Source organism: Giraffa tippelskirchi, chromosome 7 (assembly GCF_054371585.1).
Source record: "Giraffa tippelskirchi isolate mGirTip1 chromosome 7, T2T-mGirTip1v1.2.pri, whole genome shotgun sequence".
NCBI lineage: Eukaryota > Metazoa > Chordata > Mammalia > Artiodactyla > Giraffidae > Giraffa > Giraffa tippelskirchi.
In genome coordinates this window covers 132,040,311-132,045,474 of record NC_137281.1, presented here as the reverse complement: position 1 = coordinate 132,045,474, position 5,164 = coordinate 132,040,311, and positions in this window count along the sequence as shown.

Here is a 5,164-nt window from a genome sequence, read left to right as displayed (position 1 = left end):
CCATGGGCCATCCAGGCCTCGATTTTTCAGCTATGTGATCTAATAAATTTCCTATTTTTGTTTGAGAAAATCTGAGTTCGGCTTATGTCACTTTTGAACAAATGAATCCTGACTAATCCATATAGCAGATATATACTGCTTATTTGTATATAATATACATAATGATAAATAATCACCAAGTATCACTGTAAATTATTAAGAGAAATATCAAGACAAATAAGATAAAAGACCCACATTAAACATAATAATTACTGTGATTAGTAATAATTATCACTTATCAATAGTTAAATTCAATGGTCATCTACTATACATCAGTCCCTAATACCAATTACATGGTATTAAAAATGGTTATTTATTGATTCCTTAATTTGAGGCAAATTTTTAAAAAATATTAATAAACCTTATCTTTAAAGCAGTTTTATGTTTGCGGAAATACTGAGCAGCAAGTACAGAGAGTTACCATATACCTCTTTCCCACCCTTGGCCACATATATGGTTTTCCCTATTATTAACATCTTGCACTTAGTGTCGGAGAAGGCGATGGCACCCCACTCCAGTACTCTTGCCTGGAAAATCCCATGGATGGAGGAGCCTGGTAGGCTGCAGTCCATGGGGTCGCACAGAGTCGGACATGACTGAAGCGACTTAGCAGCAGCAGCAGCAGAGAACACATTAAAAAGCAGAGACATTACTTTGCCAACAAAGGTCTGTCTAGTCAAGGCTATGGCTTTTCCAGTAGTCATCTATGGATGTGAGAGTTGGTCTATAAAGAAAGCTGAGCACTGAAGAATTGATGCTTTTGAACTGTGGTGTTAAAGAAGACTCTTGAGAGTCCCTTGGATTGCAAGGAGATCCAACCAGTCCATCCTAAAGGAGATCAGTCCTGAGTGTTTATTGGAAGGACTGATGCTGAAGCTGAAACTCCAACACTTTGGCCACCTGATGCGAAGAGCTGACTCATTTGAAAAGATCCTGATGCTGCGAAAGATTGAAGGTGAGAGGCAAAGGGGACAACAGAGGATGAGATGGTTGGAAGGCACCACCAACTCAATGGACATGAGTTTGGGTAAATTCTGGGGGTTTGGTGATGGACAGGGAGGCCTGGTGTGCTGCGGTCATGGGATCGCAAAGAGTCAGACACGACTGAGCAACTGAACTGAACTGTAGGACATTCACAATGTTGTATAATCACCATCATTCTCAATTTCCAAAAATTTTTCGTCAACCCAAATAGAAACTGTATACCCATTAAACAATAATACTCCATTTCTCCCACCCTATCTCTGCACCTAGGAACTTCTATTTTATTAATACTTTCTATCTCTATCAATTTCTCTATTTTAGATACTTCATATAAGTAGAATCATACAGTATTTTTCCTTTTGTACCGGGCTTGTTTTTCTTGGAATATGCATTCAAAGTTCAGCCATGTGGTAGCATGTACCAGAAATTTTTTCTATAACTGTGTAATAGTCCATTGTATGTGGATATCACATTTTGTTTATCCACTCATTTGTTGATATACCCTTCAGTTGTTTCTCCTTTTTGACAACTGCAAAAAAAAATGCTGCTGTTGAACACTGATGTGCAAGCATCTGTTTGAGTTGTTGCTATTTAGTCGTGTCTGACTTTTTTGTGACCCCATCAACTGTAGCCTGCCAGGCTCTTCTACCCATGGAATTTCCCTGGCAAGAATACTGGAGTGGGTTGCCATTTCCTTCTCCAGGGGATATTCCTGACCCAAGGATTGAAGCCGTGTCTCCTGCATTGGCAGGCAGATTCTTTACCACTGAGCCACCTGCGAAGCCCCATCTGTTTGAGTCCCTGTTTTCAATTCCTTTGGGTTTTCACCTAGGAGTGAAATTGTTGGATCATATGGTAATTCTATGTTTAAATTACTTTCCACAGTAGCTGTACCATTTCACATTCCCACCAGCAATGCACAAGAGATCTAATTTTTCTATATCCTCATCAACACTTGTCTTCCATTTTTTAAAAATAATAGCCAACAAAGGTCCATCTAGTCAAGGCTATGGTTTTTCCAGTGGTCATGTATGGATGTGAGAGTTGGACTGTGAAGAGAGCTGAGTGCCGAAGAATTGATGCTTTTGAACTGTGGTGTTGGAGAAGACTCTTGAGAGTCCCTTGGACTGCAAGGAGATCCAACCAGTCAGTCCTAAAGGAAATCACTCCTGGGTGTTCATTGGAAGGACTGATGTTGAAGCTGAAACCCCAATACTTTGGACACCTCATGCGAAGAGTTGACTCATTGGAAAAGACCCTGATGCTGGGAAGGATTGGGGGCAGAAGGAGAAGGGGACGACAGAGGATGAGATGGCTGGATGGCACCACCGACTCAATGGACATGAGTTTGGGTAAACTCTGGGAGTTGGGGATGGACAGGGAGGCCTGGCGTGCTGTGATTCATGGGGTTGCAAAGAGTCGGACACGACTGAGTGACTGAACTGAATTGAATGGATATGGAATGGTACCTCATTGTGATTTTGAGTTGCATTTCTCTGATGATTAATGATGTTGAATATCTTTTTATGTGCTTTCTAGCCATTTGTATACCTTCTTTGGAGAAGCATCAAATTCATTGTCCATTTTTAAATTAGAGTTTTTGTTTTTTGATTGTTGAACATTGGTCTTTTGTTGTCTCTATTGTTTTTTATTTTCCAGAATGTCATACAGTTGGAATTATGTAGTATGTAGTCTTTTCAGATTGGCTTCTTTCACTTAGCAATATACGAATATAGTTCTCCTATGTCTTAAATGGCTTGATAACTCATTTCTTTGTAATGCTGAATAACATTTCATTGTATAAGTTTATAACAGTTTGATACATGGACGTATTGATTGCTTCCAAGTTTTGGCAATTATGAGTGAAAGTGAAAGTCGCTCAGTCATGTCTGACTCTGCAACCCCATGGACTATGCAGTTCATGGAATTCTCCAGGCCAGAATACTGGAGTGGGTAGCCATTCCCTTCTCCAGTGAAGCTTCCTCACCTAGGAATCAAACCGGGGTCTCCTACACTGCAGATGGATTCTTTACCAGCTGAGCTACCAGGGAAGCCCAGTAAATCTGTAATAAACACTTGTGTGCAGGTTTTTGTATGGACACAAGTTTTCAATTAACTTAGTTAAATAGCAAGGAACATAACTGCTGGATCATATGGTAAGAGTCTGTTTATATGTATATGAAAATGCCAAACTGTCTTCCAAAGTGGTAATCATTTTGCATTCCCACCAGTAATGCATAAGAGTTCCTATTGCTCCACATCCTTACCAGCATCTGGTATTGTCAGTGACCATTCTAATAGGTATGTAAGTAGTATCTAATAGTTGTTTTAATTTTCAATTCTCTAATGACACATGATGAAAATTCTTTGATATGCTTACTTGATATCTGTATAGCTTTGGTGAGGTGTTTGGGTCTTTGGCTCATTTTAAATTGTTTTAAATTGTATTGTTCATTTTCTTATTTTTGAGTTTTAAGAATTCTTTATATATTTTGAGTACTAGTCCTTTAACAGATATGTGTTTTGCAAAGACTTTCTCTAAGTGTAGCTTGCCTTTTCATTCTCTTAACAGTGTCTTTGGGAGAACACAAGTTTTTCATTACAGTGAAGTCCAACTTAATTTCTTTCATGGGTTGTATATAAAAAGTCATCATCAAACCCAAGGTCAAATAGATTTTCTCACAATATCTTTTTTTTTTAAATTGAGGTAATATTGCTTTATAACGTTAGGTAAGTTTCATCCATACATTATATTTTGACTTCTGTATACACTATTGTGTGTTTATCACCAGAAATTCAGTTTCCACTTGTTACCATACAGTTAACCCTCTTTATCTGTTTCACTCTTCTTTTTCTTCCGTCTGGTAGCCACTACTCTGTTCTCTGTATCTATTGTTTTTTGTTTTGGCTGTGCTGCATGACTTGTAGGATCTTAGTTTCCCAATCAGGGATCGAACCCGGGTCCATAGCACTGAAAGAAACCACTAAGACCTAGTCATTGGACCACCAGAGAATTCCCTCTATGTGTTGTTTTTGTTCCTTTAGCTTGTTTTTATATGTATACATGAATGAAATCACACACTATTTGTCTTTCTGTATCTTACTTTACTTGGCAAAAATACCCTTAAAGTCCATCCATGTTTTTTCAAATGGCAAGATTTCATCTTTTTTTTTTTTTACGGCTGAGTAGTAATATATTGTGTGTGTGTATGTTTGTGCTATGCTTAGTTGCTCAGTCGTGTCCAATTCTGTGCAACCCCATGGATTGCAGCCCTCCAGTCTCCTCTGTTCATGGGGATTCTCCAGGCAAGAATACTGGAGTGGGTTGTCATGCCCTCCTCCAGAGGATCTTCCCAACCCAGGCATCGAACCCAGATCTCCTGTATTGCAGGTGGATTCTTTACCGACTGAGCCACCAGAGAAGCCATGTATGTGTGTGTGTGTGTGTGTATATGTAAATGGGACATATATATATGTCTTTATCTGTATAGATATATATATATGTGTCTTTATCCATATATAGACACATATATGACTTTATATATTTATCCATTCACCTGTTGGTGGGCATTTAGTAGCGTCCATGTCTTGCGAGTCAAGATTTTTAACTGTATTATTTTGTTTAATATATATAGTATTTTACTTGGCAAGAGAGAGATTAAGGTTGTCAATTCACTGAACTTGAGACAGGGAGATTACTCTGGATGGTGAGAGTAGGCAAAATTTCTCAAGGGTTCTTATATGTGAAAGACGGAGGCAGTAAAGTTAGTATCAGAGGGAAATTCAAAGATGCTATACTGCTCACTTTGAGGATGAAGGGACAGGCATGAGCCAAGGAATGCAGACAACCTCCATAAATTGGAAAGGCAAGGAAACAGATTTTCCCCTAGTAATGCAGTCCTGTCAAAACACTGACTTCACTTCATGAGACCCAGTTTGAATTTATGACCTCCAAACTTGTAATCATATATTTGTGCTAATTAACCCACTGAGGTTGAGGTAAACTGTGATAGTGGTCATGGGAAACCAGTACACTGTGACTGAAGGGAGGGGACTATTTATAAAACTAGCCCCTCCCAAGGTTCCAGAGAGAATTATGATGTTGACATGAGATTACTCAAAGGATTCTAAATCACTACTC